The sequence below is a fragment of the Chrysochloris asiatica genome, unplaced genomic scaffold (genome assembly GCF_000296735.1).
Source record: "Chrysochloris asiatica unplaced genomic scaffold, ChrAsi1.0 scaffold00145, whole genome shotgun sequence".
Taxonomy (NCBI): Eukaryota; Metazoa; Chordata; class Mammalia; order Afrosoricida; family Chrysochloridae; genus Chrysochloris; species Chrysochloris asiatica.
Window position 1 is genome coordinate 8585528 of NW_006408663.1, and position 13550 is coordinate 8599077.

Consider the following 13550-nt stretch of genomic DNA (forward strand, 5'->3'; position numbering starts at 1 on the left):
TATATTGTTGTTAAGTGCTGTAGAGTTGGACCCAACACATAGAGACCCTGTATAGGGTTTCCAAGGAGCAGCTGGTGAGCTTGAACCACCAACCTTGCAGTTCAAACGGCTTTTCAGCCTGGCACATTAACCCACAGCGCCACACCAGGACTCCGAAACATCTATATGTATCTATATAATTTATTGTTATCAAGGAAATGGTCTACAATTGCGGAATACCAAGTCCCCAGCGGAGGAGAGAGAGCCCTTCCCCGTGTGTCTGTTACATTGAGAGTAGACCACAACCACCAAAAGACATCCTTTCAATTGATTGGCTGCTTATAGCCAATCATGATTTAACTACTCCTGTATTCGGTTTTATAACCATAGGAGTAAGCACATGTAAACTGTTAAATCATGGGAATCCTGGCTTGGTCAAGTTGACATAGAACCTTAACTATTAAAGTCCACCCTTGCCAACTTCAAACCTATAAACTATATGACTAATCTTTAAATAAAGAAAAGTGTAAAGTCATAATTGTAGCTAACACGATACAACTAAAACACCTACTAAGAAAATGCACTGGCCCCATTTACACCTTATATGTTACAAATGAACAAGCAAAAACATTTGATGCACACATGTGAAATAAAACAAAAATATATAGATATATTCATTCATATGTCCAAAGAACACATTCTACAAGCCAGCCTCCCACTCATAGGCACACAGCCTTACTCAGTCCGTGGGCATAGAGTTCACAGCGTCTATGTCTTTTTGTGCCATCACCTCTGCTGTTGTTTCTGCTGTCGCTGCTTTTCCAGGCAAGGATCCTACATTCCACTCATGCTCTTCTTTTTTGATGGTCCTAGGATCAGATGTTCCTGAAACGAAAGATTAACTCCTCCCCCTTGTAGTTACATATCTTCTGCAATTACTATTTTAACAATCACACAAAAAAAATCCTGCTGATAATTACTCACAATTAAATAATAAAATTCTACAAGCGCCATCTCCCACCTCTTTTTTTCAGACCCATCTGGAAAAGAGGAAAACTATTCAGTGGAGATTCTACTATATTCCCATAAATCTGAAAGTAAGTACAACCATGGAAACTTGTTAGTCAGCTCCATCATGTCTTAATAGACACCACCCCACCCCATTTTTAATAGCCAATATCCAAACTGCTTATCCATACTAACCCTGTACACTGAAGATATAAGCATGCTCCTTGATCTGAAGAATCTTTCATGGCAGTTAGAATATTGAGCAACTGCATCCATAAACGAAAGTCCAGTCCTACAAATTGTAGCATGTTCACAGTAAAAAATATCTGGTTAGGTCTGGTCACAACTCAGCCCTAGACATCCAATCTAGGTAAAAAATGTACTAGTTGAAAGTTTGGGCGTTCACACACAGGGGTTAAGTAAGTACACATGGGTTCAGGTGTTCATACAATTCCCTAAACTTCAGACTAGTCAGAATTCTTCTCACTCTCATCTTTAGCTCAACAAGTGCAAATAAAACACATTCAAACACAGCCCATGTCTTCATTAATGAATTTTCCGCAATTCCAGCTCACAGGTAGACCCAATAAGTCACCAGTGAGCATATGGCTAGCTGGTTCCCTTTAACGTTCAATCCTAGAAGGTTTTCTTTTCTTTTCTGACACAGACTTTCCTTGCCTTGTGGTATCTGAAGTAAACAGCTTGCTTGAAACTCAAAAAGTCCGTTTTTTTCCTGCTCCAGTTCTCTCAGCAATTCTGGGTTGCTCTGCATATCTTTACATGTGCAAACGTACCAACTTTGAATGTTTTTGGTGAAACTCAAGATCCCACCGAAAGCCCCAAATTCTACAAAGACTTTAGCCCACAGTAAAGGTTACAAATCGGGCTGAGAACCTTAAGGTCAGCAGTTTGAAACTACCAGCTGTTCCATGGGAGGAAAATGAGACTTTCTGCTCCAGTAAAGATTTACAGCCTCAGAAACCCTATACAGGGTTGTTTTGAGTTGGAACTGACTCCACAGCACATAACCACCATCAACACAAAAACAGTATCAATGTGGTACTGTGGGCTTACTGCTGGACTGCAAAGTCAGTTTCAGCAGCGAGGTTGGCAGTTCAAACTCACTAGCTGCTCCTCTGAAACCCTATATACATGGTCGCACTGAGTCAGAACAGACTCCACAGCAGTTAACAACAACAATGAGTCGGAACCAATTCCACTGCACATAACTACTACAATAGATAATCATTATAGATTTAACCATATTGTATTAGGTTTCATCCCCATGGGAGTAAGCACATGTAAACTGCTAAACCTTGGGAATCCTGGTCTAGTGGACACAGAACCCTAACTATTACAGGTGTCTTTGAGTCAATTCTGACTCATAAAGACTCTATACTCAACAGATTATACACTTCCTGGTCCTGTGTCATCCTCACAGTTGTTATATTTGAGGACATAATTGCTGCCACAATCTATATTCTTGGGAATCTTCCTCTTTTTCTCTGACCCTCCCTCCATTCTACCAAGAATGATATCCTTTCCCAGAGACTGGTCCCTCCTGAGATCATGTTCAAAGATCAAGTGACAAAGTCTTGACATTCTATCATTCTGACTACACTTTCAATACAGATTTGTTTGTTCTTCTGGCAGTCCATGGTACTTTCAATATTCTTCTCCAATTCTGTAGTTCAAAGGTATCAATTCTTATGAAGCCTTTCTTATTGCCCAACTTTTCCATGAATATGAAGAGACTGAAAATACAGTGACTCAGGTCAAGAAAACTTTAGTCCTCAAAATGGCATCTTAACTCTTGGACCTTTAAAGGGGTCTATTGCAGCAGATTTGCCTAATGCAATACGTTGTTTTATTTCTTGACTGCTGTTTTCATAATTGTTGGTTGTGGATTCAACAAATTTAATTCTTAAAAAAAAAATTGAGGCTATCTTCCATCTCTTTTAACATTCATCATGATGTTATTAGTTGGTCCAATTGTGAAGAATTTTGTGTTAATTACATTAAGGTGCAATCCATATTGAAGGCTGTAGTCTTTCATCTTCATTAGTAATTATTTCAAGTTTTCTTCACTCCTAGAAAGTAAGGTTGTGTCATCTGTGTATATCCCTTAGTACACTCGTGCTATTTTCTCCATTCTCTGCATTTCAGATACACTTTCCTTATTTCAGTTTTATAAACACTTCGTTCTATCCCATTCATGTTTTCATATTTGATGGTCATTGTGGAATAATATCTCTTTTGATTTACCTAAGGAACCCTTAAAGTGAAGTCGTTAAGTATTCCACTGCTAAGTAATAGGTTGTTGATTCTGTAGTCTGCAGTCTACAATCTGAAAAATGTGACAATATTCTTAGATAAAATTTGGGGCGTTGGATAACTTATGAGTCGTTCTATTCAATTGTATTGGGTTGCTCTGAACCAAAACCAATTCTATGGCAATGAGCTTTTGTTTTGGGTTGTATTTAGCTAATTCCCATATCTCTTAATTATATAATGATTTTTATTTTAAAAATATCACTAGTTGAGGGTGTTAACAACAAGAACTTTAATTCTCTCACAGTTTCACAATTCTAGAAGTATGCTGTCTCTAGGTGAAGACTTTCCCTTTGTTGGTTCTGGGAAAAGCCCTTGTATCCTTTCAGCATCTGTAGGCCCAGTATTCCTTAGCGATCTCCCCATACATCTTGGCATCATCTTCCCCTGGCTCACGGAGCTTCAGAGTGCAGGGTCCCCAGTTCCTAAGCGTGGACTCCACTCCTGGCACTTCTTTCTTAGTAGTACTAGTTCTGTCTGTCTCTGGTCATGTCACTCTATTTTTATATCTCAAAAGAAATTAACTCAAAATAAGCCTAATCCTTAGATTGCATCTGACCTTATTAAAATTATAGAATAATTACATCAAATCAGTTCTGATCACATCAGATCAAGTCTTGAGATCATTGCATTATATTTTATCTCATCATGGAGGTGATAACAACATTATAACTGACACACTACTGAGAATTTTGGCCCAGCCAAGTGTACAAAAAACCTTAACTATCACAGTATAACCCTTGTCACCTGTACTTATCACATTAAACCATAAGCAAAAATCTGCAAGTGAAGACAATTATAAAGTCATACTTGCACCAAACATGATACAACTAACACGTGTATAACAGGAAGTACATCAACCCTAATTTGTTATCCTAAAATACTTCCATGTCAAAATTTCAACCTTTCAATAACAAAATTTTTCATCATCTATTAATCTATGATACAAATTATGTGCTTCCAAATACAATGGTGGAAAATTCAAGTGGTAGACATTTCCATTACAAAAATGAGCAATTGGCTGCAGAAAAAAGGGAAAACAGGCACCAAGTAAGATGAAAATACAGCAAATCAATTTTAATTAGCTCTCAGGGATTGAGCATAATTCTGTTCTCTGAGACCATCTATGGAATGACCCTGGCTTCTAGATTCTCAGTGTTGGTCATGCACTTTGGATTCTGGGTAGAGATCTCTCAACCCTGGACTTCAGCTCTACCTTCCAGGCCCACTGGAATTACAGCTCTAATCCATCAACTTTGGGTGACTCTATCCACAAAGTCTATATGAATGGTGGCACTACCCATTCAGCTTTGGGCTGATTCTCCATCTTAATGGCAGACTCAACCCATAATCTGGAACCAAACTGGTGAAGAAGATCTACGCTTCAGAAATTAGAAAACTGTGGCACCACACTTAGAAACTTCAGAAGTCATTGTTCCAACCTATGAGAGCTCAGAGGTCAAGGCCCTAACCTTTAAGAATAAAGCAGATCTGCTTCCCATGCTTCTTTTTTCTTCAACTTCTGCTACTTGATTTCTTGATCTATAGAAGAGGCCAGTCTTTTTTCTGCTCTGCTTGAGCATGTGTTACAAAGTTCTTTAGCTCAACTGATAAATGCCCAGAGGCACCCCACTTTGTCAGGAAGTCTCCTGAATGAAAGATGCTCAGCTGTTTCAATCTTTGGGTTGACTCCCATGCTATTGGCTTGTTTCACCATGCTGATTCTACTTCTGAAGTTTCTCTATAACTACTTCTCACTGTCTATGCTATCTCTGGTGTTAATAACAGCTTTCTTCACTTCTTTCTGAGCCCTCATCAGAATTGTCTTTGATTGTCATAATTCCACTAAGAGTCTTTTGTGGTATGTTTAAACTTTTATTATTAGGTAGTTTAGTACTTTTCCAAAATCTTCTTATGATCCAATTCCAAAACTGCTTCCATATTGTATGTATCTATTTGAGCAGCATCTCACTACTGCTACCAAATCCTGTCTTAGGTATTTAATGATGTTATAACAGAAATACCACAAGTGGATGTAATTAAGAATAAGAAATGTATTCCCTTAGAGTTCAGGAGACTAGAAGTCTAAATTCAGAAAGTGGACACTAAGGGAAGACTTTGACTTCATAGGCTCTGGGAAAGATCCTTGTATTTTTTTCAGAAACGTTAGGCCCAGTAATCCTTAGACATCTCTCTCTATAGATCTCAATCTTCCCTTGGATGTAGCAGCTTCACAAAGCAGTAATCCCAATTACAAAGGATGCACTACATTCCTAGATCTTCTGTGTTGGTGATAGTGTTGTTAGTTGTTAGGTGCCATTAAGGCTATACTGACTTCTAGGGACCTTATGCCCAACAGAACAAAATACTGTCAATTCCTGCACCAATTTCACAATCATTGCTATGCATGAGCCCATTGCTACGGCCACTGTGTCAATGTATCTCAATTGGGGTCTTCCTCTATTTAGCTGGATTTTCACTTTACGAAGAACTAGTAAAATCCTTTTCCAGGAACTAGTACCTCCTCACAATATGTCCAATGTATGAGAGAAAAAGTCAACCATCCTGGCTTATCTATAAGGAGCATTCTGGCAGCACTTCTTCCAACACAGATTAGATTGTTCTTTTGGCAATCCATGGTACTTTTTAAATATTCTCTTCCAAAACCATAACTCAAATGCACCAATCCTTCTGTGCTCTTCTTTGTCCAACTTTCACATACATATGAGGTTATTGAAAATTCTATGTCTTGGGTCAGGTGGACCTTAGCCCTTAAACTGACATCTTTGCTCTTGAATTTGTGCAACAGATTTACCCAGTGCCATGCATCATTTGGTTTCTTGACTGCTGCTTCCATAATCATTCATGGTTGATACGAGCAAAATGAAGCTGTTGACAACTTCAACATTTTCTCCATTTATCTTGATTTTATTTATTAGTTCAGTGGTGAGGATTTTTGTTGCCTTTAAATTGATGTGCAACGCATACCAAAGGCTGTGGTCTTTGATCTCTATCAGTATTTTAAGTCATTTTCACTTTCCGAAAGCAAATTTATAGCATCTGCATATTAAAGCTTGTTAATAAATCTTCCTCAAATCCTATTGCAACATTATTCTTCATGAAATCCAACTTCTTGGATTGTTTGCTCAGAGTGCAGATTGAATAATTATGATGAAAGAATAAACCTTCACAAACTTCTTTTCTAATTTTAAACCATCTGTTCAAACAACTGCTTCTTGGTCTATGTACAGGTTCCCCATGAAAACAATTAAGTGTTTAAGAATACCCATTCTTCACAATGCTGTCCACAGCTTGTCATGGTATACACAGTCAAAAGTCTTTGCATGGTCAATAAAGCACAGGTAAATATCATTCTTCTCTTCTCTCCTTTCAGTTAAGACCCATCTGATATCAGCAATGGCATCACTTGTTTAATGTTTTCATCTGAATCCAGCTTAAAATTCTGGCAGTTCTCTGTCAACATATGTTTGCAGCCATTTTGCAATTACCTTTAGCAAAATTTTATTTGCATGGAATATTAACGATATTGTCTGATTATTTTTGCATCTCATTGGGTCACCTCTCTTTGTAATTGGCACAAACATGGATCTCTTCCAGTTGGCTCAGTAGCCATCTTAGCATAGATGAATGAGTGGTTCCAGGATCACATCAGTTTGTTGGAAGATTTCAATTTGTATTCCATCAATTCCCAGTACCTTGTTCTTTGCCAATGCCTTCAGTACTCCTTGAATTTCCTCCTTCATTATCATTGACTGTTGATCATATGCTATCTATTAAAAGGACTGAACATGGACCATTTCTTTTTGATATAATGAAACTGTGTATTCCTTTCCTCTTCTGTTAATGTTTTCTGCATCATTCGATATTTTGCCCATAGAATCCTTCAATATAGCAATTTGAGCATTGCATTTTTTCTTCTGTTCACTGAGCTTAAGAAAAGCTGAGTGCATCTTTCCCTTTTGTTTATCAAGCTCAAGGTCTTTCATATTTCATTGTAATAGCTGACTTTGTAATCTCAAGCTACTTTTTGAAATTTTCTGTTTAGCTATTTTCCTTCTCATTTCTTCCATTTGCTTTAGCATCCCTACACTAGAGAGAAAGTTTCAGAGTCTCTTCTGACATCCATTTTGGTCTTTTCCTTCTTTCTTGTCTTCTTAATGACCTTTTGCTTTCTTTCTGTATGATGTTTTTGATGTCATCTCACTATTATTCTGGTCTTAATTGATTTGTGTCTAATTAGTCCAATCTGTTTTTCAGATAATCTCTAAATTCAGGTGATATATGTTCAAAGTCATATTTGATTCTTGTGGATTTGTTTCAATTTTCTTCAGATTTGTTTTAATTTTCTTAATAATCTTCTCCTCTGTAGACTGCCTCTGGCCTTGATTTGGCTGCTGATGTGCAGCTTCTCCAACATCTATTTTCACAGATGTAACAGTTTGATTTCTGTGCATTCCTTTTGTTCAGTTCCATGTATAAAGTTGCCTTATGTTATTTAAAATGGTATCTGCAGTGAATTAGAAGTCATTGGTCTTGAAAATTTCTATAATGTTATTTTCAGCATTGTTATATCACAAAGGCCACATTTCCCAATGACTTTTATTTCCTCTATATTTCCAAATTTTACATTCCAATCACCAGTAATTATCTATACATTTCAATTGCATATGTAATTGATTTCACACTGAACAAGTTGGTAGAATTCTTCAGTTTCATCATCATTTTTTTTTATTAGTTGGCATGTAAATATGAATAATATTTGCATTAACTGTTCTTCCTTATAGGCATATGGATATTATCTTTTCACAGGCAGCATAGTATTTCAAGAGAGATGCTGAAGTATTCTTTTGATGATAAATGTGATGCCAATCCTCTTCAATTTTTCATTCCCAACACAGTAAATCATGTGACTGTCAGATCAAAAATGGCAAATATAAGTTAATTTCCACTCAATAAAGCCAAGTACAACAAAGTTTATGCATTCCTTTTAATTTTTGACAACTTTTAAATTTTCTAGATTCATACTTTGTACATTTCATGTTCTATTTATTAATGGATGTTACAGCTGTTTCTCCTAATTTTGACTTTTGCCCCAACAGCAAATGAATACTCTGGAAGCTTACGCCATTTGTGCCATATCGGTCAACTCTGCTTTAAGGAGGCAGCTATTCCCCAGTCATAGTTTGAGTGCCTTCCAACCTTCCATCTTATGGCATTATATCTGACAATATTCTGGTTCTCTTTATCATGTTACAACATTAAATATACTGGTGCTATGTGATACTGTTCAAACTGACCTAGGGGTCCAGTGCTTTAACCCACAGTGCTGCACTCGGACTCCAGAAGTAAGGAATTACAACACAGTAATTACAGCACATCAGGGTAAAACACATCAGATCTGATCAGGGGGTCATTACATTATATTAAAGCTCATTGTGGAGGTAATTACATTTTAACTGCTAAACCACTGAGAATCTTGGCCCCGGCAACCTGACATAACATTATCACACCACCTGTTTTTCAGGTTTTTAATAAATTTTTAAATGGCAATGAGTAAAGTGTCAAAGAATATTTACAAATAAAATTTTTGTCTTATTTATACTATTTGAATAATTTTTACCTTTTTAAAATTCAAAGTTAAGCCAACATCCAATCATTTTTAATTAGGAAAAACATAAAAATGAGAATTGTTGTTATGGAAAACATACACAGCAACACATACATATAGCGTAGAATAGTTTCTTATGTGCAATTCAGTAAATTGATTATATTCTTTGAGTTGTGTAACCATTCCCACCCTACTTTTCTGAATAATTCTGCTCCATTAACATTAATTAACTCAATGCATCCTAAAGTTTCAATGAATCTTTGTTATTGCTTTTGTAAATTTGATCCAATGTGCAGATTTCTTGAAAAACCATATTACCCAAGGCAGATTTTTTTTTTTTTACTAGTTTAGGTATTGTTTGGTTTTAGAAAAAACTTCAATAGATAATTATAGTTTAAAAGTATTGTTACACAGTTGATTAATATAATTTCTGTCAATAACTTGCACACTGTTAAAAGTTGAAATGGCAAGAGTTGAGTGATAGATGTATTTAAAGCAATGATAAAACAAACAGAGCTAAACAGATTATTGCTAAGGCTGTTTATGTACACCAGACACCTCATGGGATTTCTTTCCTTGGCTTAGAGTCAATTTAGGTGAAATCCCAGTTAATTGGCCTAATAATACATTTAGTATTTCTACTGTATCTCCTACTTCATTACATAGTGACTGAGTTCTTAAAAGCTTGCAAGTGGCTATCCAAAGCAACATAATTGGTCTCTATTAGACTAGAAAAAAAGGGAAAGATAAAGTGTCAGAAATAAGAAGACAATATTGAATGTGTGGCTAATTGACTTCCTGAACAACTGCTAACTTTTCCATGAGACCACAATAACTGTATGGTACCTAGCTAAGGTGCACCTGACCCAGGCCATGGTGTCTTCAATAGCCTCATATGGATGCGAAAGCTAGACAGTGAATAAGGAAGATCGTAAAAGAATTGATGCCTTTGGGTTGTGGTGTTGGAGGAGAATACTGAAAGTGCCATGGGCTGCCAAAAGAACCAATAGATCTGTTTTAGAAGAAGTACAGCCAGAGTGCTCCTTGGAGGCCAGGATGGTTAAGCTTTGTCTCTCATACTTTGGACATATTTTCCAGAAGAAACAGTCACTGGAGAAGGATGTCATGTTGGGTAAGGTGGAGGGTCAGAGAAAAAGAGGAAGAACCCTAATGAGATGGATCGGCCAGGTGGCATCATTGATGGACTCAAGTGTGGCAGCAGTAGTGAGGTTGGCTCAGGATCAGACATTGTTTCGTTCTGTCATGCATGGGGTCATTATGAGTCGGTTCTGACTCGATGGCACCTGACAACAACAACACCCAGCTACCCCTAAGTTACCAGTTAAATGACCATTTTTATAAAAGATATTATGGAATAAATCTAATTACAAAGGGAGAAAATGGAGAACAGAATTTCAAATTCTCCTTCAACTTTCGAGAGCCCTAAAGCCCTTGGTGAACTCCTGAAACTATTTCTTGAGATAATCTTTAAACTCTAAGAGATAAAATTAATTTTGTTTCCAATATTAAGATTTGACAATTGTTTTAGAAATCTAATATTAAACATTGATCATTTTAGCCTTCTTTTAACCATTCAACATCTGTCTTCTATGTTGCATTGAAGTAATATTTTTAAAGGTTTGTCTCTAAAATAGACAGGTGACATTATTGCAGAACAGAATAACTCACTAATAAAGATCTAAAATTATGTCACTTAGGGTAAAGATATTTACTAAGCAAGCCTGTAGAGTTCTTTAAAATATTGCTGAGAATAAGGTACACATGCCATTCAATTAATAAAATAGATGTTATTGCAGCAAAGTGCATACATTAACCTCCCTGAGGTACTGCTGTCTCTTATTTTATATACAGTACTTAACTAAACCAAACTCATGGCCAATTTGAGTTGATTCCGATTCATGGTGATAAATGTGTGTGCGTGTATGTTCATTTATATGAGGGAGGTTTAAAATGTTTTTGGGAAAATTCCATTATCTTTTAATTCCATTTTCTACAAACTCTAAAAACCTCCCTCATATATATGGGTGTGCTTTCACAGTGTAGACAGAAAAGTACTCTTTTTTCCATTTTCATGTATTTTAGGTATATGTTTCATTTAAAAAATATCTACTTAAAATTTTATATTCATTCATTTTTCCCACATGCCACCCATATTATAGGAATATCACAGTCATTCTGTATTTTCATATATGTACTTGTTTTTTCTGGAAGAAAGGAATGAAATTATGAAGATCAAAGACTACAGTCTTCAGTATGGATTTTACCACAATGAAAATAAAACAAAAATCATCACAACGGGACCTACTTAAATAACATCATAATTAATGTAGATTGAGATTGTCTAAGATTTCATTTTGCTTGGATCCATAATCAACAACCATGGAAGCAGCAGTTAAGAAATCAAATTATGCATTGCATTAGGCAAATCTGCTGAAAAAGGCATCTTCAAAGTGTTAAAGAGCAAGCTACCAGTTTGAGGACTAAAGTATGTCTGGTATAGGGCTTCAGTATAACGCACTGGACTTCAACATCAGTTTTAACCGCAAAGTAGGTCATTCGAACCAACCAGTCGCTCCTCAGAATCCTATGCAGGGTTGCTACGAATTGGAACCGACTCCATGACACTTAACAACAACAGCAACCCAAGCCATAGAGTCCTGGTGTGGCACTGCAACATAAAGCACTGGACTGCAAGGATGGTTTGAATTTCAAGGTTGGAAGTTCAAATGCAGCAGCCACTCTTCATAAACCTTATACAGGGCAGCTATGAGTTGGAACTGATTCCAAGGCACTTAACAACAACAAAAGCTCAAACGAAAAGCCAAGCCATAGTATTTTCAATGGTTTCATATAGAGTGTCATAGGGAGCATGAAGGCTCTGTAGGCTAAGGACTAGACTAGGAGGCACATACATGATTTAAGCCTACCAGCCTCTCCTGGAGAGAAGATGAGGCTTTCCTACTCCCACAAAGATTTACACTTTCAGAAACCCCACATAGGTTCTTTGTGATTTGGAACTAACTTGGCAGCACTTAATAAAAACAACATATACCTGGGAAAGTTGGACAATGAATAATGAAGACTCAATGTATTTGAATTATGGTGTTGGAAAAAAATATTAAAAGTCCCATTGACTGCCAGCAGAACAAAAAAATCTCTCTTGGAAATAATGTAGTCAGAATGTTCCTTACAAGGAAGAATAGCGAAACTTGTTTCTCATACTTTGAACATGTAAGTCCCTAGAGAAGGACATCATGCTTGGTAAAGTGGAGGGTCAGATAAAAGAAGGAAGACCCTCTCAACAGAATGGACTGATGCAGTGATAGAAGCAATGGGGTCAAGTATAACAACAACTGTGAGGATGGTAAAGGATGGGCCATGTTTCTTCTATTGTGCTTAGAGTCGATGAGTCAGAACCGAATCATGGCACCTAAATACAATTAATGGAATTGCGTATCAGCTACAGAGATCGTTGGAGACATGCAGTATTCTTACTGTTACTAAAGTCATTTTTATGCAACACAATACATTCACTGTTTTTAAAGCAAATTTGAGTTAGTTTTGTTTTGTTACTTACTGCCAAAATCATCCTGATGTTTTCACTTAATGAACATATGACTCAATGATATGTTGGCGTTCCCTTTGCTCACATGGCATTATATTGAATTGTGCTCAGATTCTCAATGGTTCTTATTTCAGACTCCTCTGATCTAGTAAAACTGATGTTATTCACATTGATGCTTGCCCCAAATAGGTTTATTATTCTTTTTGTACACTTAATAATTCCTTATATTTTGCTATATTTTCTGGCAGTTATTTTTAATTCATTTTATTAAGATTTGACAGCAAATATTCTACACTTCTTTCTTTTTACAGTCAACTATACATATTTTCATTTCTTTGCAATGGCAGAACAGCTATTTTCATCTATCTTCATAATTCAACTATTAAGTACTCTGGGGTATAACTGACATTCAAGAGTTTTTATATAATTATTAATTGGAAGAACACTAACAATCAGAAAAGTATTTAATATCTACTAACAAAAATATTAGTGAAAAACTGTTCAAAAATGTTTTTGCTATAACTCTATAAGCTAAATACTGGAAAATAATGAAGACGTGACTCTAAAACAAAATGCCTAAACCAAACTCGGAAAAAATATCCTAGTAAAAAAATGGTTTCACAATTGCTGACTTTTTGAAAGAAGAAAAGAACTTCTATTTGTGAATAGAGCAATAAAGAGACAAGTTAATGTTCCAATGAGAATTCCTAGGAGGCTGATACACTCCATTAAAGTAAGGGGTATTTGGTCACTTCATTAAATTGCTTTACAGAAAACCTCAACTCTTGAGGAGTTCTTTCTGAAGACTAAAGAATTTCAAAGGCCACACAAATCCATTTGAGAATGACTTAAGACATTTACTATAAATCTAAAAGGTACTTTTTATAATAAACAGGAGATTGTTGATATTCAGATATTAAGTTTTTTTAGGTAAAAACCAGAAATATCAAAATCCTCCTATAAATGTTAAATATTTTATTTAATAAAATGCAGGATGTTATTAAATATTTTATTTTT

At 36.0% G+C, this 13550-nt stretch overlaps 1 pseudogene; it reads right to left on the minus strand.

The window, feature by feature from the left end:
• LOC102815012 overlaps nt 1-8476 on the minus strand; it is a 51187-nt pseudogene extending 42711 nt beyond the window's left edge.
• Nucleotides 8477-13550: the final 5074 nt, after the last annotated feature.